The sequence below is a fragment of the Peromyscus californicus genome, unplaced genomic scaffold (assembly GCF_007827085.1).
Source record: "Peromyscus californicus insignis strain IS unplaced genomic scaffold, ASM782708v3 Scaffold_16__1_contigs__length_79575227, whole genome shotgun sequence".
Classification (NCBI taxonomy): domain Eukaryota; kingdom Metazoa; phylum Chordata; class Mammalia; order Rodentia; family Cricetidae; genus Peromyscus; species Peromyscus californicus.
The window spans coordinates 59,373,287-59,395,685 of NW_026294458.1; the positions used below are offsets into that span (position 1 = coordinate 59,373,287).

The 22,399-nt window shown below is 36.2% G+C and overlaps 1 long non-coding RNA gene across 5 annotated transcripts in view; it reads left to right on the plus strand.

Annotated features, from left to right (window-relative positions):
* Positions 1-22,399, plus strand: part of LOC128112177 (uncharacterized) — a 610,610-nt gene that overhangs the window by 383,714 nt on the left and 204,497 nt on the right. For 3 of the 5 annotated variants that reach the window (XR_008218880.1, XR_008218882.1, XR_008218881.1), the window contains 2 exons: positions 6,080-6,718; positions 8,353-8,413. This is a non-coding gene — a long non-coding RNA (uncharacterized LOC128112177). The remainder of the gene's footprint in view (positions 1-6,079; positions 6,719-8,352; positions 8,414-22,399) is intronic. The other 2 variants (XR_008218884.1, XR_008218883.1) reach the window with 1 other exon arrangement.

The following is a 22,399-nucleotide window of genomic DNA, read 5'->3' on the forward strand; positions in this document are numbered from 1 at the left end:
AGAAATCTGTATCAAGTTAATGTTTTTTTTTTCTTTCCCTGGTTATGTTTTTAAACCATGCATGAATGGATACTGAGTTCTGTCAAATAGTATTACTTAATTTTTGTTATTTAGCCTTCTAATATTATAAATTATGTTCTGTGGTTTTTTTAAGTAGGTCTTGCATTCTTATAATAAACTTCATCTCCTCATGCTATGTGCTATTTTTATTTCTTGATTAATTGAATGTGATAATAACTTGTTAAGGATTTTTTTGTTTTTGCATTCATTAATGCTGTTGGTTTGTGGTTTTCTCTTTAGAGATTGTCTCATGTGGGTGTAAAATCAGAATAGTAGTTTTAGAAAATGAAGACACATCATTTCCTAATTTTATTTCATCAACACCATTGTATAGAATCGGTGTTAATCTGTCAGTATTGTTTAGTATTATCCATCTGGGCCTGGACAATTTTTTTTGAGGAAGCTACTAAATTATAAATTCAACTTCTTGAATAGTGTTAAGTCAATTGAGATGAGTTATTTCAAGTTGGAAGAATTTGAATATATGGTATTTATTTTATTTTATTTTGAAGAGTTTGATTTGGGTGAAGAAGAGCTGAGCAGTTGAGAATGCTTCCTGCTCAGTTACAAGAAATGATCTTATCAATTCCACAAAGTCCTGGCCATGGGACCAATGTCCTTTTCTTACACACACACACACACACACACACACACACACACAATAAATAAATAAATAAATAAATAAAAGACTTGATCTATTTCAACAGAAATGACCAATTTCTCTTCATGTGGTTTGTAATTTTCCCTTATTATCTTTTGATATCTGGAGGTGACTCCCTTGTTTCATTTCTAATATTGATGCCTTGGATCGTCCATCTTTCAAGTCCTGTGAGACTTTGTCAACTTTATGAGTACCATCAAAGAACCCAAATATTATTTCATTGACTTTATTTTTCTGTTTTTAAGTTCATCCCTTTATGCTCATTTTTCCTTCCCATATCTACTTAGGTTGTTATTATGGGTTTTGAGGTTAAAGTGTGGATTATGGATTTGAGATATTTTCAATATATACACAGTTACTGATATTAATTTCCCTCTGAACACTACTATAGAGGCATCCCACAAATTTTTATATGTTACATTTTCAGTTTTTCTTTCTTTCTGTTATGTTTTTATGGTTTCTTTTTGTTTGTCTTGGTTAAAACTTCCTCTGTAACCCATGGATTACTTAAACATGTTGTATTTTCTTCTTCTTCTTCTTCTTCTTCTTATTATTATTATTATTATTGTTATTATTATTATTATTGAACGTTTTCATTTATTTTACATACAGACCACAGTTTCCCTTCCCCCACCTCCTATGTACCCCAGGTCCATCCACTCCTCCTCTCTCTCTCTTCAGAAAGGGTAAGGCCTCCTATGTGAGTCAACAAAGCATGGCACATCAAGTTGAGGCAGGACCAAGCTCCTCCCTCTGCATCAAGGTTTGGGCAAGGCAACCCAGCAGGGAGGATAGGTTCCTTAAATCCAGCTCAAGCAAGAAGCCCCACAAGTAGATCAAGCTATGTAACTCTCATACACATGCAGAGGGCCTAGGCTGGTCCCAGGCAGACTCCCTAGCTGTCAGTCCAGAGTTCCTGAGTTCCCATGAGCGCAGCAGATCAGCTGTCACTGTGGGTTCCCCTGTAGTGACCTTGACCCCACGGGCTCATACCATCCCTCCTCCCTCTCTTCAGCAGGAATCCCAGAGCTCGGCCCAGTGCTTGTATTTTCAAAGTATTTGGAAATAGCCTAGTACTTTTCTGTTAATTGATGTCTAGTTTGAGAGCATTTCAGCAATTCAGCATTTCAGCAATTCAGCATTTCAACAACAAAAAAAACAAAACAAAAACAAAAAAAAACAAAAAACACTTCGTGAAATCTAGGTGAAGTGATGCGCTCTTGAAACCTCAGTAGTCAAAAAATAGAAACAAGAGGATTATGAATTTGCAGAAAACTTAAGTGCATAACAAGACTGTTTGAAAATGAATAAATATTTAAACAAACAATGTACCACCTTCGTGTGATTTTTTTTTTTTTTTTTTTTTGGTTTTTTCGAGACAGGGTTTCTCTGTGTAGCTTTGCGCCTTTCCTGGAACTCGCTTTGGAGACCAGGCTGGCCTCGAACTCACAGAGATCCGCCTGGCTCTGCCTCCCGAGTGCTGGGATTAAAGGCGTGCGCCACCACCGCCCGGCTCCTTCGTGTGATTTTTAACTGTTAATGTTTTGAGATTTATTTTATAGACTTGTGTTTTTATTTCATCAATTTTTTAGGTTAGCATGAAATAAATTATTTTCACCATGGCATCTTTTGTGTGAGTATGTGTTTATGTGTGTACACGTGAGCGTGTAGCAGACTTTCTTGGACTGCAAGTCCCCAAAACGTGACAGAGAAACTTATTATTACTTAGGAAAGCTTGGCCGATAGCCTAGGCTTGTCCCAGTAGCTCTTATAACTTAAATTAACCCATTTATATTAATCTACATTTTGTCTTGTGGCCTTTTACCTCTCTTCCATCTTGCAGCTCCTGTTTCTTCTCTGTCTCCTACCCCTAGATTCATCTCTTTTTTCCTCTGCCCGGAAGTCCGGCCTAACCTCTTCCTGTCAAACTATTGGCCATTCAGCTCTTTATGAAGCCAATCAGAAGGTACCTTGGCAAAGATACATCTTCACAGTGTACAAGATTTCCGTGTGTGTGTGTGTGTGTGTGTGTGTGTGTGTGTGTGTGTGTGTGTGTGTGATTATACTTGGTTTTCATTTGCTCCCTTCCCCCAATACCATCTCTCTTAACCCTTCCTTAGACTTGTCTTAGACTATTTCTAGGATGTTTGGGAAAGGGCATCAGGGCACTTTATTTGAGCTTGACATGGCAGCATCTAGGCTTCATGTTGACATTTGTAAGTATGGGTTTGAAATTGACAACAGTTCCTTATTTGGTATTTGACTATAGATATTGGCAATATCCCAACAATTAATGTCCTTATGGACCACACTGTTTTCCTGATCACAATGCTAAAGAGATCCAGCAAAAGCAAAGGTGAAGGAACTCACCAGCATGCCAGTCCTTAGATCCTGAGTCTCCAGCTTTCTTACCGTCTTCTCTTCACCCATCACAGTCTCCTGCTATCTGTTTTATTCTCTAGAGATATTAGCAGTTTTTAATAGAAGATTAGAAAACCCATGTTCATTCCATGTTTCTAAATGCAAATTTGTGGTGATATTTTGTTTGTGCTCTAACAAATAAAGCTTTGCCTAGAGATCAGAGTGCAGAGCTAGCCACTAGAGGCCAGGCAGTGGTGGCTCACACCTTTAATCCCAGCACTTGGAAGGAGGAAACAGGAAGTGATATAGCTGGATGGAGAAATGAAGTGATAAGGCAGGGTGGGTGGGGATGGGAGCTAGGCTCTTTCCGTCTGAAGATTCTTAGAGGTAAGAAGTCTTTCTGGGGACTGACTGTTCTGCTTCTCTGATCGTTCAGCTTTTACCCTGATATCTGACTCCAGGTTTTTATTATTAAGACCATTTAGAATTCACGCTACACAAATTCCCACTTTCTTTTTCTTTCTTTTGGAATTGGGAGCCCACCATATAACTCCATTAGTGTCTTTATGCAAGTTAAACATAAAAATATTAAAAACTAATTAATTTTTTACTGAAAGGGGAAACTTCAAACTGAAATATTTCTATCTGTAATTTATATTTAATATGCATTTTACTTAGATTCTTCAATTTCTTCCTGCTTGCTTCATGAAGAGTCTCTCTATAATAAATTTCCTTTGGATACTATCTTCCTTCTGTTTTGTAGTGAGCTTTTCTCATTTCAAAGTAGTTACTGAATGACACCCCATGGGAGTCTTATCCATTTGGCTTATTGTTATTCCCCTGAGCCTATTGCAAGACCTACCAAACGCTAGTGCTTAATTGCTGCAAAATGGAACAGTCACTAGGAATTTAAACTTTCCATTTTATATTTGTTACTTATTTTGTGCAGTCTTACAACTCAAGGGCTATACCTTTATCATGCACAATTCTCCCCCTCAACACTTGTGAGGTATGTGGTTAGAGCTGTGACAAAATTTGCCCAGAATTTTTCAATCTAGGAAAAAGCAATTGCAAAATTCAGCACATGTTTAAGGTCATGTTCTACTGTGTAGAACTGCGTGCAATTTTCAATTACAGACAGGCAGGATTCCATGATGTTTCCCATATGTGCATGTGATACTCACCCCTGCTGCTCCTAAAGTGACCTCATGAATAAGATAATATCCTTTGAAACCATTGATAGGAGGTTTCCTAGTTCTCTGACTTTCACAAATAATATTTAGGCAAGTCATGGTTTGAATTGTCAAATATTATTTATTGTGTGTGTATTCCTAGAGAGGGATGCAGATCTATTTTTCAGATTAGGAACTGAACATAATTTTAGACTTGTTGTGAACATTATTTTAGATATAATCACTAGAAAATTTTCAATGGAGTATGAAAGTATAGATCTTTTAAATTGTGCTCTATGTCTTTGGCTTAAATATTAGCAATGCTTACTTTCCTCTTTGGCTTTAGATTCTGCTTAAGGAAATATAAAATTGAATTCACTCCACTTTTGTTAGAAAATATGGAAATGTTTGTGCATGGGAACTCCCATTGCCTGCTAGAATGGAAACTCACCAGGGAGGGGGAAACCGTTCATTTTATTGCCTAAGAGTTGTTGATACACTCCCTGCATCTTTCAAAGGCATCTTTCATGCCACACAGGCAAACCGTGGCCTGTGAAAGAACAGAAAGACCACTTCTCACATGTGTCACTCTCAGCAAACTTGCACAGCAGCTGTGCTAGGTAGTGACGGGGATTATCACAAGACCCAATTGCAGGCATTTGCCTGCTGGAAGAGACAACCCAGCCTCTCCGGGGACCACTTTGTTGGAGATAGTAGCAATAATGCATCTCTGTTGTTAGTGGCCATGTAGTACAAAATTGGTGCTAGATAAAATCAGAAAGCAATAAAAATGCGAAAGAAAAAAGAAAGAAAAGAAAACTCTGAGTTTTTGTTTTGTTTTGAAGTCTTAAAGTGGGAGAATAAAACAAATGTCCTGGGTTTGTTGTATTCACGGTAAAGAAAACACTGGAGATGTCCTTACTGAAGAAAATTCACGGGGCATTCAGTCTTCTCATTTGAGAACCGTTTGGGTGTGTTGAGAAATAAAGTTGCAAAGTAGGCATGTTCAGACCTTTATTTGCTACTTTTAGTAGGGAAAGATTTTTTTTTTTCTCTCTCTCTCTCTCTCCTCCCCTAACTACAAGGCAGTTTTCTGTGCAAATGAAACAGGCGTTGCAAGAATCAGATTCACTTTGGACGACTCTTCACATTCCAAGTCATCACTGCGTTAGGCAGCACAATCCCATCTCTGGTTGATGGGCAGAAAAAGTGGGCAGCTTGCCAGGTAGACGTTTCCATGACTCCCAGCCCCCAAAGGTGATGCGTTTTTCAGCTAATTCAATGAAGAGTGGGCTGAACTTTGGGTCTAAAGGAGACAATAGCTGCCTTCGCAGTATCAGCAGAATGGTTGATGGGAATGCACTCACTCTACATTTGGCAGAGAATCATGTGACCTGACGACTGAGATTTTGTGATGGTGCCAACGGAGACTTGGAAGCAGCAGCGGGCCTGACTTTTTTCTTCTTTTCTAGCAAGGATCAGAAAATGGTGGATCTTAATACTTGACTTTAGCCAGACTCAGCAAGCAACTGAGCTTTGAAGCACAACTTCGCCTTTATTCGGGGTTTTTGGCAGGCCACCAGGAGGCTGTCCCTTTCACGCCTGATAAATTCTGCTGCTTATCTCGAAAGAGAGAGAGAAAAAGGAAAATAATAACAGAATATTGAGGCATAGCAAGTGAATCCTAAAATTGTACGTGCTTCCCCCACGCCCTTTTCTGACTGCTTATTTTTTAAAATTTTCATGTTAATACCCTTTTTGGTTACTGAAGAATCCAAGTAGTTGGGTTATTTATTTATATATGTATTTGGTTTATAATGAACAGGCATTTGAACTGGTCGAACAGGACGACAGAGCAGAGAGCATGAGATCATTTCAGCCGACTAGCAAACTGGCACCCAGCCTTTTCACCCCTTCGGTTCGGGAGGCAAACGTGTGCAGTCCTCATTTCTCAAGTCAGCTCAGCCTGGAAGGATTCCGGGTCTCTCCCACCTTCTCCCACCCTGCTGCCAGTTGATGGCAAGGATTGGTACAGCTTCTGCGTAGTGCTTTGTGCCTGGAATACGGAGATGGAAGAGAATGATGACAAGCCCTCTCTGGACCTCCTTTGCTGAGAAATTAAGGAGCCCTGAAGAAACAGCAACATATAAAACAACATAAAAAAACCCAGACTTCTCAGTACTTGCAAGAGTGCTGGAAAATAATGATCATGATGAGATGCGCCTGCTCGAAAACAAAAACAAACAAACAAACAAACAAACAAAAACGCAAACCAAAACAAACCAAAACCAGCAAACTTTGGCTTGTCTAACTCCTGAGACATCGGGCTTTGTAAAGCAGCTTGGAAGGCAACACAGCCAAATGAGCCTTCTTTACATTTGTTTATTTTTTTATTATTATTATTTCAAAAACTATGGGCTAAGAGCAGTTTTTTGCACTTGGTGAACCTGCACTTTCATATCAGGTATAAGTTTTGTTGTTTCCTTTTATGCTTTCTATTACATAAATCAGGGACCTTACACTCTCAGTTCACTCTTCCTAACTCACCACCCACTTTACACTTTTTTTTTCCTTTGCTTTCTTACTCTAATCGTTAGCATAGACACGAAACTGAAAAATAGAAAACTCTCTATAGAATCATGTTCCTGCTCTTGAGCATAGAAAGTTTTAGAGAAACAGCAATGTGTTATCTGTGATTTTCTTGTGTCCAGTTATACTTTTGGCGGAGAAAAGGGTTTAGAATTCAGTAGCAAAGGAAGTAACATCTTTTCTGTGACTCATAATTTGAAATGCAAAGGAAGAAACTTCTCTAGTTCTGTAAAGAGATCTTGCTTGAAAAATGTACCCAAATAATGTTAAATAAAATTAGTTTAGGGGGAGTTGCTTATAGGGATTGCAGTAGAGGAGAAATGGGGATGGGAAGAGCGTATTCTCGGTTGCTAAGTACAAAATAGTTTGTTCCTTAATAATTCTACTTCTAAAAATACACGGAAAAAGAATTTGCCCAGGAGCGGTTGCAAAGTGTTGGAAGCTGCCCTTCACTGTTTCGGTCGGGAAAGTCTGTACAAACTTGTTTCAAGTTCAGAGCTGCTTTGGTTCGGCAGGTGAACATTGCATTCTAAATATTTTGTCTTTGTGTAGAAGGAAATTGCTAAGCAAGTTCAACATTTTGTGACAAAATGCAGTTTTTCTTGGTTCAGTGGGAAAGGAGTAGATGATATAATCTACTTTTAAATTTTTTTATTTAAAAAATATTTCTAAATATGTAGGGAAAATTCTGAAAAGAGAAAATGCTTTGGAATATGCAGTGTGTATCAAGATTATAATTTTCATAGTAAGAATTGATATGGTAATATCATCCATGGGAAATAAACTTTAGAAAAATCGTTATGCTTTTAAAATCATACTTCATGATATCAGAAACACAGAGGATAAACAAAGAGAAATATACAGTTGGCTAATTCTGTGTTCTTTTTGGTTATCTGGCAAAGAATTATGAGATGGTACACGGACCTTATATATAGATAACATTTGAATAAAATGTTTTATTGACTTTATTCCTTGTTGTTCACTAATTATTTACAGAACAGCTCCTGTTCCTCCATTGTGTTAATGGTAAAGCCAACTTTCAAAGGCTTAATTAATATTGATAAACCTGTTTTCATGTTTCAAGATCCTTTAGTTAAAAAACATTATTTTGAATGTTATTTTAGGAGCCATTAATCTCCACACTCCTAATTATCTTATTAAGCTCCATGCCAAATCCAAACCTCTTTTCAGCTCTCACTACTTCATTGTGTAGAACCTAGTCGCTTCCTTGAGAACCATGTCCTTTCACTTTCAAAACTGTTACTGTGAAAGCAACGCCAACCAAAATGAACACATAAATGCAAACTGTGAAAGTATTTCTGTGTCCTATGAGTGTCCTGGGGTGGGGCCCTCGGAATCTGCCAAGCCTTAAGAAAAATACTTGTAAGGGTTTTCCCATTTCGACATTGGGCTTTCTTCTCGGCCCCATCTACTTTCATTCTCAGAATCCATACCGAGGCTCCTCCTAGGTGGCAGCTGTCTGATGTCTTCCTTTTGTGGTTGTTTTAGGGGAACCCTTAAAGTGGATATCAGAAGAGAAGAGAATGGCCATAGGAGAAAACCATCTCAGGTAAAAAAAAAAAAAAAAAAAAGAAAGAAAGAAAGAAAGAAAGAAAGAAAGCACAAGTCTAAAGTATAATTAATCTACAATATTTTAAAGAGAAAATTATTCTGACTGTGTTCGCTTGTACTCCTTTATGGAGAAGCTATTGGGATTTTTATTTTCCTTCAAGAGTTTACAGCATGACTTGCCTTTGTGAATGTTCTTGTGTGGTTTTGTGATCAATGCCCCAGTTGCCATCATTCTGAGCACATATGTGTATACTGATTCATACAACACAGGTACAAGATGACTGAATAGGAAGCCATTTAATGGAAAGAAAAATATGTTTTCAGTGGTTATACCTTATAAAAGGAAGTAAAATCTGGGAGAAAGGTTTAAACTTATGATTTGCTTTTTAATCTTTTCAGTATATCTAGCAAGACAATAAAGCCAAAGCTAATTTTGAAGTAACAAAAACTGCAACCAGTGTTTCCTCTTTTTTCACATGAAATATATAATATATGGTGAAATACTTTCACTACAAGCGGGTGCATGATTGTTGATTATTTACTATAGTTTGATTAAGTAGGAGAATGATTTGAAAATAAATAGTGAAAATTTGTGTATACCAAATTATCTGTATTAAACTCTATAAAATACATTCTATTTTTATTTATTTCAAAACATGCCAAATCATGAAGTAATTACTATGCAGTATTATTTTTCACAATGCAGATATAATTAGGAAAAGCTAAATCATTTTTATAGGAGAAAATGATTAATGATTGTGCAACTTATAATTTTGCTGCAGATGAGCTTAGAATCCTAAAAAAGTACATGGAACTGGTTTTGTAATGTGCTCACTGGCTTGCTCCCTTACAGTCTGATAGTTCACAAAATTAAGACTAATTTATTTCATTTCAACCTGTTGAACACAGGAGAGTTATAGGCAAGTGTATATTTTGTTTTAAAAGATATAATTTTGTTGGAAAATAAATTTAAATCGATTTTGCTGAAGGAGACTGTATGCTCTTTGATGTGGTACAAGTGAACACAAACGGTACCAAAAAGCAATAATGACACACTCACCATGTCACTGATTTTAGTGTTCTAATACCATTTTTTTTTCTATACTGGAAAGCCTAGTTTCATCTCAACTGTAGACACATATCTATGTATTTAGGATTGTGATTTTTGCGTTTTTTATCAACCAGATCTTATTTGTTTTATGAAAGGTATAATGTCACTATAAATCCTTAAAATCATAACTAAGACTTTACGTGAATGAATACAAGCACTCTAGTGCATATACAATTAATTGAATAATTAATTTCTTTTTAATTTAGATTACATCCATGCTTCATAATAGCATAATTCATATATATATTTGAATTCATATATATATGGATTCTTAATTAGAACAGTTTAAAATATTCACAATTAAAACAAAAGCAATCTAAAAAAAAGGAAAAAAAACTTGAGAAACTACTTTTTAATCCTCATGTTTATAAACCTGTATTCAGGTCAGCGTATTTATGAAGGTCTTTAACTGGGAATATGCATCCTGAGAGTACAGCCTTTAAAATATTTAAACTAAAATATTAATATTATTTTTATCCCCTAATTGCATTAGATGTTTAGAGCAAATGCTACATTATTAGAGAGTCCATGTGAGATGATGCCCATTGGCATAAACCCGTAGATCCGATCTTGTGGTGAAGTGGACCGCACAAGCTCGTTTCTATGGGTCTGTGGCAGTGTGGTAATCTGACAAAACACTATGTAGAGTGCTGCTCAGTTACATTTCAGTACAATCCTGTTAACACTTCAGTTTTTTACGTAGCCTTGAAACAATCATAATTACTTTGTTCTTCATGTTATATATTAATCCTCATATGTCTTACAAGACAAGCTTTAATTGTTGGCTTCCTGAAATTATTTGTAGCACAGCCATTCAAGGCTGAATTCAAGTGCAATAAACTGCTTTCAAAAGGTTGGTGTTTTTTTAATAGCTGGCTTTGAGCAAGATCTGAATAGCTGTTGTTGAGAAACTACAGCACATTCTCCGTTAGTTAATGTGCCTTGTCCACTTCAACAGCAGAGGAAAGTCTATAACTGGATTTTTATGTTACAGTTGAGCCTGTTTCTCTTCAAAATTGAGGCCTAATGCTACTGACTTTTAAACTTACTCACTGTTAGTGGAAGTATGGCAAACGAGATGTCAGAATGTGTTTTATGTGACCTATGCCATAAACCCAACAGATGGGGTAGTCCTGTAAGATACAATTGAAGTTGATTGGTAAACCACTAGAATATTCTATCTACAACCTTGCCAAGCCCTTAGGTATTTGGCCACCATATTTGGAGAAGCTGACTGAAGATATGATAAGGAGTTTGAAGCAACATTGGAAGCTGTGTGCATCCGGGTTGAGGTAGTAGGTTGTATGGTTTAGAGTTACACCCTGGGAGTTAACTGTACAACCTTCTAGCTTTCCTTGGAGCACACTTGAGCCATCGAGGAATTCTTCATCTCTTTAATATGACTGAGCCAATTTCTGTGCAAGAAAGTAATGTGTCATGAGTATGTGAGGCCTTAGTGATGGAAATGATCATTTCAGACCTGATTAAGAAGATATTCTGCTTGTGTCTACTTGTAAACAGTGGCACAATGCTATTTCTAATGGGTTGTTAATTTGTGTTTACCATTCTAAAGAACTGATGGATAGTGAATTAAATTGCTTTAATATTGAAAGTTTGGATGTTTTTCATCAATGGATTCACAAAATTTGACATTTTATTTTCAAATTGATCATTGGTCTGTTTTCATTCAGTACTTAGAAACTACAAAAGGAATATATCTGTGGATGCTAATAAATTCCATACTTTATTATCTGAGTTTTCTCATGACCCATCACTTTCTAACTTATGTTACAGCTATCAATATGTTTATTTATATTTTCCACAATAGACTGTAAGCCCCTTGAGGGCAAAGTCCATGCTTTATTTTTCATTGTATTCTTTTAATGCTTACACATCTTAAACAGTAAATATTTGCAGGATGAATAAATGGGCTATAAGATTTCAGTCTATAAAGAGTTTCTAAATTTGAATTTCCTATAGTGACCCAATTAAACATTTATAACTAATTTCCAGATTCTTCTAAGTCAGTAGTATCTCTATTTTTTATGGTTTTGATTTATTCTATACATACAATTTTAAAATTTGGAAATACTTTTTCTCTGTAACAAATAGTAGAATGAATTACTTCATCACAGTTTATATATAATCTTAGCTTTAAATAGTACATATTTGTGTTAACCATTTAAATATCTTTTTTCCAGATAAAATGTTTTTATTTTTAATATCAATTCCATCTACAGGTCATGTCAAACATCTCATTTAATGATTTTAAAAATCAGATTTTATTTTACATGTTTTTCTTTTCTTCTATACTATCCTTTTTTTTATATACAACTGAGTTTTATCTGTTGGGAACCCCACAAACATGTCAAGAAATTTATAATAGATAAGAATTTAAAATGTAATTTTAAAATTTGGAAACATTTTTACTTAAAGGAAAGTCATTTTATATACCATGTTATAAAAGCAAATGGCACTTTTTAGAATATTTTTGCTTACTGTTCATTTTAGTTGCTCCTAGTATTACAGTCTTACTCATTTCATCTTACATATATCATGTTTCAACCCTAAATTTAAATAGCTTTTGACATTAAAACTTTAATTTACAATTAAAAATATCTCAATAAATCATGGAGTACATCCTATAAATTATATGTTTGTTTATATGTGTGTATATGGACATATATATTCATATCACATGAATTCTTGCCTTTGTGATCATTAATCTTTTAGAATAGAATACTTAGGCATCCAAGTATTTTATTATTCAAAAATTGCTAATAGTGACAACAACCAAGGAGCTACTGATATACAGAATATATGAGCCTTAGAAACTGAACACCAATAATTTTCAGCCATTGTTTTTTGAGATGTGGTTTGCCTAAGAGCAAGGCTGGTCTGAGCCTTGCTATGTTGCTCAGTATAAATTTGAACTTGTGGGTCTCCTACCTCAGCTTTCTGAGTGCTGGAATTATAGGTGTATGCCACTAAACCTAACCAAAACTATTATTGTATATAAGTAATATTATTTATACCAGTGTCTCTGAAAAAAATCTTTTCGAGGTCATATTCTAAAAAAAAAAAAAAAAAAAAAAAAAAAAAGACTTCAAGAAATAAAGGGAAAATGGGATATAGGAAAAAAGAAGTAGTATCATGTCATATGGTGCTGGTTGAGCACAAAAATGAAAGAAATGGACAAGAAAGTAGTTAGCTAGTATGTGTCTATCATGGTTTAGCCCTTAAGAGCCTAGCATTCATTTCATTTGCATTTGTATATATTTATTTACCCCAATACTGGTTGTATAGATTTGGAGGCCACATGCTATGCACATTGAAAGGATCAAGGAAGTCCTGTTTTCCATTCAATGAAGGAGAGTTAAGCATACTACAGAGGACAACTATTATGTGCAATTTAATAATATGCTATAAAATACTGTAAGAGGGGGCTGGAAAGATGGCTCAGCCATTATGATGCTTGCTGATCTTGCAGAGAACCTGAGTTTAGTTTCCAGCATCCACTTGGGTAGTTTACAACCCCTGTAACTCTAGCTATGAGGGATCTAATACCCTTTTCTGGCCTCTGAGGACCCCTGAACACAGAACACACACACACACACACACACACACACACACACACACACACAACACACACGCACGCACACACACACACACACACACACACACCAAGTAAAATACTATATCAATTATAAAATAATGATCATGTCTATGTACTTTCTAAAGGGAACTGTAAGTAAAAAAGAGAAACTGCAACTCATTACATTGGTTACACAGAAGTAACAGAAATTCTGAAGAGCAAGGGGCATAGTATCAGTGAAGAAGAATTTTAAAACTTCATAGGATGAGAAAGCTACATCTAATAATTACATATGCCTTTGATCATGATAAATTTTACCAAGGCAACTCTAGGGCTGCTAAAATCCTGTATGCTTCTGGATAAAAATAAATAGCAAATATAACTATAAACGTTGACAAGACTCATGTGGAAGACACCAAGGTCTAAGACCATAGATGATGTAAGTTAGAAATAGGTAAACTGGATCCTAAACTGGAAGGAATGAAAACACACCACATGTTGAGTGCTGACATTCAGTCACACAGCATCAACCATCCAAACTGCATCATTTCTGAGGTCGCAGGCTTTGCTATACACTGAGGGCTGTACATTTTGGATCAGATGAAACGTTGATGACAACAAAAGCATTCAATTATTAATGAATCATCCTTTACCAAAATACATTTTGTGGCAGTGTGATATATGTTTTTATTCATAGTGGTTGATTTAATTTATTTTGTTAGTATACTTGGATAATATTTGAAGCTCCCTTTGCCTTCTCTTGTCCCCTCTGATCTACTTTCAATTCTTTGCAGCATGTGACATTAAAGTGTGATGCAGGGAGCAGAAGGAAAAGCACAACCTAGCATAAACAATAGTTTGAGCCTTGGGTGAAAAACCCAACCAAGTTCACTATGCTGTGACTTCACAGTATTGGCAACTAAATTGGCCAGAAAACTATGGAAGAATCAGATAAATTACTCAGCATGTGTCTTTTTGAAAACAGTCCAGCAGTACATAAACTATGCTATTCGAATAAGTGAGTCATTTTCTGTAAATAATCGTTTAGTTACTTTTGCTTCCTATTACCAAACAGTGACTCACAAGCAGAGGTGATCCCCCCAAAGGGTGGGACACAAGGTCTGTCACCCTGAGCCATAAACTCATGCCTCACTCCACTGCCAGAGCACATAGTACTTACTGATGTGGGATGACTGACTCCTGATGATACCTGTGTTTTCCCTATGAGACCCATTTTGTTTCATTGTGGAAAGTCCACATGGGAAACTAGTGGCATGCCTGTGAACATTTTATTTTGTACTTTAATCTCTACTACATAAACAAACAGCTACTTTTATAACAAGATACTATGGTGTTCATCCACAAAACCTTTACTGATTCAGGAAGAAAGACTATTTCTGTTTTGACTCCCCACAGCAATTACTCTGAGTTCCATTAATAATAATCAGTACCCAAAGGGATTGTGACTTGCCTTTGTACTTTCTGGTATGTACTTAGAGAGAACCACATTTGTGTTGAATCAATGCCTGTTGTATTGGATTGAACTTTGGATTATTTATGGGTTGTGTGGGGAATCTCTGTACAAAATTATAATAACTTTTGTTTCAGTCTAAAGTTCTGTGCTTTCCAAAATATTTCCAGACACTCTGAAATGTATTACTGTACTACTAGGGGCATTCTAATGGCATCTGAAGGGTCTACAGTCTAGTCTTAATTAAACCAATGATGTAATGTTTGAAAGTGATTTATGAAACTAACCAATCACTATTTATAATGAGTCCAAAACCCTTATACACTGAATTCAGTTTCTCTTACAAGTCATATTTCTTACTGTATCATTGGGGGTTTGAAACAGATCCAAGTATTCCTTGGTGAATTAAAAAAGAAATGAATGAAATAAAAATGTTCTGAAATAGAAGAGCAATCCTACATCAAATAATACTTACACAGACCTTTCAATTCCAGTATAAGGGACATGAGGGATATCACTTCTCACTTTTAAAATGCTTGAGGGCTGATTTAAAGTGTTGTACCCTTCCTTCATCAGTACATGCCTTCATCTTCATCTTACTGTGCTACGTGTAAGGTGTGAGTTATATGTGTACATATTTGCACCTTCATCTGAAATCTCCCAAATCCCCATTATGTTCTTCTTCTCTCTCAAAATGACAAAAGCCATTACGAAAATGCTAGCTTTTTAATAATAACATATTACATGTGTTTGCAATTCTTCTTTGGGCACTAGAAAACTTGTTGTTCAATATATATAGCATAGTCCACAGTTGACCAATTAAATCATAAAGGGGTGTGTGTGTGTGTGTGTGTGTGTGTGTGTGTGTACTAATACACCTTTGTGTACATGTATGTGACATCAAGTGTCATTTTTCTGTCCACTTTTTTTTTTGAGGCAAGAGTCTTTCACAGACCTGGGACACACCAAGTAAGGTAGGCAGGGGGCCAGCAAGCCTCAAGATCTGCCTCTTTCTTCCTTCCCAGGTGTGAGACAGCACCACATACCACCATGCTTGGCTTCTAAGGACTGAATTGAGATTGACATGTTTACATGGAAAGCACGTTATTAACTGAACTATCTTCCTATTTCCAAATAATCTTAAAAATTGCTACATATATATCACATATTTCATAAAATATAATATCATGAAGTAATTATATATAATATAAATAATATATATATATATATATATATATATATATCCTTTCTAACATTATAGAAAACAAGAATATGTTTTGGTTTTGAATTGCTGATTATAGCGACCAGTCATCTTTCTCCCTGTAAGTCTCATAATTTGTCACCTATGATCGCTAATTTTTGGTTGCTTCATGAATGTCATTAACTAGAAAGGAAAACTAGGGAGAATTCTCTATTCTTTGAGAGATTTTTTTTCTATCTTGCATCTGTCTACTTCTATAGTAATTTGAAAGTGATAGAATTTTATTCCTTCTGAAACATCCAACTTAGAGCATCTGTTATTCATTTTACACTTATATTTTGGTTGGTTCTTGTAATATTAAATGGCTTGAGCAATAATATAGCTGACACTCAGCAAGCATATGTACTTGGTGGAAGACTGGGAGTGAGGATCAGTGGGAGTTTTGTTACCCAAATTGTTACAAACAAGTCCTTATAACTCTTGGGTCTAATCTATAGCACCACAACTAATATTAGCAATAGTAGAATTAGTAACAATTTGTTGGGTACATAAATATTATTAACTCAATCATTCTTAAAATTGTTCTCTGTGTCATCTATAAAAAATATTTACTAGCCACATTTGGCTAAAACATTTGGTATCAGTGTAACTGAAGCATATAATTTTACATTTTAGTTAAAATTTAAAGAGCTACATGTGGCTGGTGATGAATGCATTAGATTTTTGAAGTGGTGAAGTTTCTTTGTGGGTAAAACTTGTTCCTTCTTATGGGTTCTGTGAATTGGTTAAAATAAATAAATAATGTGCTCATTTTTATCTCTCAGAAGAAGTGCCCACTTTTCACATTTTCCCAGTAGTCCACAATAGCTTGAGAGAATGATTATTGTATGAAGTTGCTGCTTGCCACTGTCTGGACTTTTTAAAAGTTTATTCAGACCTCAGCTCAGATAGAACTAGAAATACTCTCTTACATATACTGTCAACTTCTCATCTACCTACCTACCTACCTACCTATCTGTCTATCTATCACCTATATTTTATCTGTTATTAAATATGAATTTTTTAAATACTGGCCAAAACTTAATTTGTGTGGTATTTAATTAGCAGAATATATATAGTTAGCCAGCTAAATCCACTGAACAATATTGAAGAAAAAAAGCAAGGTTTTAAAATGATTCAAGGAATTACATAGTTGATAAAACCACTATGCATTATGCTTAAACATTTGAATGTAAAGTATTAGACAGATTATAAAAATAAAGCCTGATTCACTACATGAGTACAACGGTCTCCTTTAGATCAGTGGAAACATGAAAATAGTACATTGAGCATGGTCTTATGAAAGTCCCAAAACAGCATGCAAACCTATCATCAATGAAAGGATATTTATCACTTCAAAATACTAAGAAAAGTTATAAAAATTATGCTTTTGTATTTAGAAAAACAAAGTATTTGCATTTTATTTCTAGAGAAGTGTTTAGTAGCTCCTACTCTTAAACATCCTACATGGAATGGTTTGTGCTGTAAAAGTATTAGTTGTTTTTTTTTTTTAATATGAGAAAACTGTGCTCAGGACTGTAAATGTGTATGTGTGTGTAAATATGCATGTATGTGTGTACATGTATTTGCCACACTTACACGAATCATGGCTCTTAAAACTAAAAGCTGTGTGCCTTCCACTACCTCAACCCTTTCCATACTTCTAGAGACTTTTTCTAGAGCATTGTTTCAATTTAGAAATTCACACAATAAATGTTCAATGAAGTTTTCCCCCCACATTTCCCCAGGAATATACAAAGGGCGTAAGGTTACCCAAACCTGTCTGGCAACAGGTAGTATATTTGCTCCTAACTAAAATTATCAATTCAGTGTGTTTCAAAGTCTGTCTTCTAGATCATGATCATTTCTGTTCCATAAGCATTTGAAAACAAGGGACTATAGTAATCCCAGCTTTGCAGGCTCCTTGTGACCTTACCATTTTAGGAAGTGTTTAACATTCTTCCCAAATTTAGGGTTCAGACACAGCTCACATTTTCTTCCCCATCTTCTAATGATTTTAGTGTGAACTTTGACTTTTTCCCTTCCTTGTTTCAATGTAAATCCTCTTAGAAGATTGACTCTCATCAATCATCTGGAAGAAAGAATGGAGGTGATGTGAGAGTCTGGGAAAGTCCTCAATGCTGTTCATTTTCTACACTCCTCGTTCTGTGAGCATAGTCAATGGTTTTCTCCTTGCCAGTAACACATGGATAGAACCTCACCCTGGGAGTGAGGAATGCCTACACTTAGAACAAATCCGATCAACATGACAGCGGGAGCTGGCTTTTCCATTATGCTTCATAATAGCTTGTCATCTGTAGGTGGAAATTCAAATACCTCTTATTATTACATGGTTATTTTTAAGGGCTAAACGATTATGTGTATATGACATTGAACAAGCATGGTGGCTAGTTAGATAAAAGTATATTGTTACCAGGCAGTGGTGGCACACACCTTTAATTCCAGCATTCAGGAGGCAGAGCCAGGCTGATCTCTGTGAGTTTGAGGCCAGCCTGGTCTACAGAGTGAGATCCAGGACAGGTACCAAAACAACACAGAGAAACCCTGTCTCGAAAAAATTTTTAAAAAAGTATATTGACAAAACATACGCGATATGGTACAGTTCATGTTTTATTGAAAGTTCTAATTCCTAGTGCTACAGAGGTTATGTAGATGGATACAGTCATAGAAAAATTAGGGAGGGGCTTGTTTCATATCTTTTGTTTTTCCTGGCTCTTCCTTCTTTGGACCATCATGGATGGCATAGCTGCCTGGATTACTGTTTTGAACAGATCACATTTAAAACATCTTCATTGTTAGGTAAGACAATATGTCTCACCTTTTCTCTCTGAAATTCCAGTCTGTCTTTATACCTCTGAAGTTAGTTTTTTTGCCTTTCATGTTCAATGCCTGCTTTAAGAACTGGCACAGTCCTGCCACTGCTGTGCACCTGCAAATTTGAGAGAACAACAAATTGCTAATTGTCTCTGAGTTCCTATCTCTAAAATAGGGATAATGATCTTTTCCATCTGATTTCTTTAGACTGTGGAGAAAGTAAGACCATTTGATAGAGAGAAAAAGAGCATCCATATTTTTATAAACAACAAATCAAGTCATTGAAAATCACTCATCTGAAGTCTTACATGTGTGCACCTAGGAAAGGAGACAGCATAGTGTTTTCTTCGATGCTCACTCCAGAGAAAGAATAGCTCTCCTTTCCTTACTTCTACTCTTTGCCTTTCTGTATTTCCTTCCCTGATGTGTGTTCCCAGGTCCTGGTGCAATAAAGCCAGAGAGCATTGGCATGATTTAATTACTAGTCTGCCAGGTTTGTACGCCACCTTGGTCATATACTGCTAGAAGGAGGTAGAAAAGTCTTACCATTTTATCCCATTAGTTTTTCCTTCATAGCCACCCATTTCCACATGAGCCACAATGGCATGCCATTCCTGTTTGCTAGGATTTCGGTGTGGTTTTAAAACTCTGTGAAGCTTTGTTCGTTAATTGATTTTACTATATATTTTTGAGACAAACTCCCCAGAGGCCAGGAATGGTGGATTCCAAGCATCCTCTTGAGGTTTTACTTTTATTTTGTTTATATTATAAATTATGTGTGTATGTGTGGGGGGTGGTATTTGTGTACACATGCAGGTGCCCAGGGAGGTGAGAAGAGGACTTAAGATCCTTTGATACTTGTGTTATAGTCAGTCGTGAGTTGCTCATTATGGGTGCTGACAACCTAACTTGGATCATCTACAAGAGTGGTACCCACTCATAAGCACTGGGCCATCATTATGGCCCCCTTACCCCTTGACCTTTGACATGGTTCTTTACCGCTCTTTTTCTTTAGGTTGGCTAGACGTCTATGTCAGAGTCTTGGGATGATTTCCCAAGGCAGGATTACTTTCATTTAGGAAGCAATGTATATATTTACAGTTTGGGAGTATAGTAAGTTTGTATGACCAGTAAGATTTTACTTTACCCTTCTTTCTACCAATCTGCAAAAAGACCCTAGAATGTCCCTGGGGCATGGATAGAGGCATAAAACAGGACAGAAAATAACATGTCCACTGACTTAGGTCCTTAGCTCCATTTCCTTTTGAGAGTGTCAGTGACTGGGTGAGCTGTGAGGGTGGCCTTGCTTGTTTTCTGCTATGGATTAGTATTTGAAGTACCTTGGCCTGAAGAAAAAAAAATCTTTTCAGATTTTGTAGACAGTTCAGAGCAGAGAAAATATCTTTTTTTTTTCTTAAATAGTTTTGTTACAAATCATTAACCTTATATGAAATGCTAGCCAATTTAGCAAATAAAAAGGATGGGAAAGGGTTTTATATGAATTTGAAGTAAGTAATTTTCAAGAGTTTTCTTCTTTTTTAATGTTTATGAGTGTTTTGCCTACATGTATGTCTATGTGTACTTGAAGTGTGTGTGGTGTCCACAAAAGTCAGAGAGGGCTTTGGATCTTCTGGAATTAGAGTTGTAGACAGTTATGAACCACCATGTGGGTGTTTGTAACCAAACCCACGTCATTCACTACAACATTTGCTCTTCATCCACTGAGCCACCTCTTGAGCCCAACAATTATTTTAGAAAACTATTAGTATGTCCAAAATAATCCGTTTCTATTGTCTATCTGACATTCATATTTCACTTGGACACCTAATATTTTTCTTAGGCAGCTGTGATTAAAAAGTATTTTCAATATTAAAGTTTTATTATGGGGACATAATATATTTATATATTTGCCTGTGGTTAACTAGGTAACAAAATATACATAATTAAAATATGCCTGATGAACTATCAGAGGAAAACATGCCAAGCAAATGTAAGAATTTGTATCAAAGTATTAAAAAAAAAAAACTTAACTTCTTCCGTAAATGTTAGGACTATGTAAAATCAGTGTTTTAGATGGTGCAGTAGCAAGCGAATTACACCTAGTAGACCCAAGGTGGCTTGTGACATCATCATACATGTCAGTGGACAAAGAATTGTTAGTGCTAAAGCCACACTGTATGATGACTTACATGATAGCTTAAGCAGCTTTTGCGCTGGCTGAGTTAGCATTCTTTTGTGAGCTCCTTAAGGAAATTCTCTGAGAAAACAAGCTCTGCTCGGTGCTCCGTTAAGACCTCACTAGTTTTGCACACACTGCTGCTGCTGTGACTTTAGAATGCTAGTTGTGTAGAGATCCATTGCCCTAGCAAGATAAATCTCTTATACATAACCTAGGCTGCGTCTGTTTGCCCTCATCTTGAGACAATCACACTCTCTAGACATTTTCACAGCTGGATTTCTCTTTTCCTCACCATCTCAGCTGCCCCCCTGTGTAGTGACCCCCACACTTTCCTGTTTTGCATATACCTCTGCAGTGCTCACGTTCCTGTTCCCAGCTGAGACTTCTCTACCCTCTCATCAGCTCCCAGTCCCCTCCCATGTTTGTGGGCTTGGGCTGGTTTTCACAAGTCTGGAAATTGTCAATGTTACTCATCAAGCACATATATTCTCTTTTAGTGTTCACATCCAGTGGATATTGTTTGGAAGGAGGGAACTCATCGGGCAAACCGAGCCCAAGCTCCTTTACGTCATACAGGGAAGCATAAACACACAATGATTAAAAGATGTTTTCAAAAGTCGTCGAGTCACAGTCAAGGCAGGAGCATGGGTTGTACCATGAAGTTAGTCTTTGTGAGGCTGAGCTTCTCCTCTCTAGCATGGCATCATTACAGTCACAGAATGGTATGTGTGAGATAAGAACTTAAAGGTCTTAACTGAATGACATAGAGTGGGTGTTCAGAAAGCATTCGTTGTTACTTTACTGCCCACTCTTTTGCTTAAAGAAAAGAGGGAATGTTGGAGACAGTGTGTGAGACATGGCTTTCATTAGAGCAAAGAACCTTAAGTTTCCCCATCCTGAGAAATTTCTTTTTTCTGATCCTAGATAAACATTCATGTGTCACTTAACAACTGACATTAATGGTCATAAATTCATTTTTAGGGAGTGTCATTGTATAAATATCACGGAGTACACACAAATAAAATGATACAGCCTACTGTCCTTGTAGGCAGATGGTTAGGTATACCTGAGCTGTGACTGTCACACAGTACATGACTGAAGCTCTTTGGCATATAATCATGTTCTATGTGTTTTATGACTCCATAATCTTTCTGTGTTCACATTTTCCTCCCCAAACTAGCATGTACTTGAAGCTCAGTGTTCATGAATGAATGAATGCATGCATGAGTGAATGGTAGTAACCCATGTTGTTACTATCCTTCTACCTGATAATAACTGATGTGAAAGAGATGTGTATTTTATTGTTTCTGTGGATATTTAATAGTAAGTCATAGTGCACTCTTGTGATGAGATTTTGAAAGGTTGCCCCTTATTTCTGTTAGATCTTTACTAACACACCATATTTTAACATAACCCACATTTAAAACTAGTTTTCTTTAAACTTCCTAAATTCTTTCCCTCTCTGTATTACCTACTCCACGAGCTATGTGTGTTTTTCAAAGCAGCTCCTCTGAAAGGCATTGAAGTAATTCACAGTCTGCTTCCACCAGATC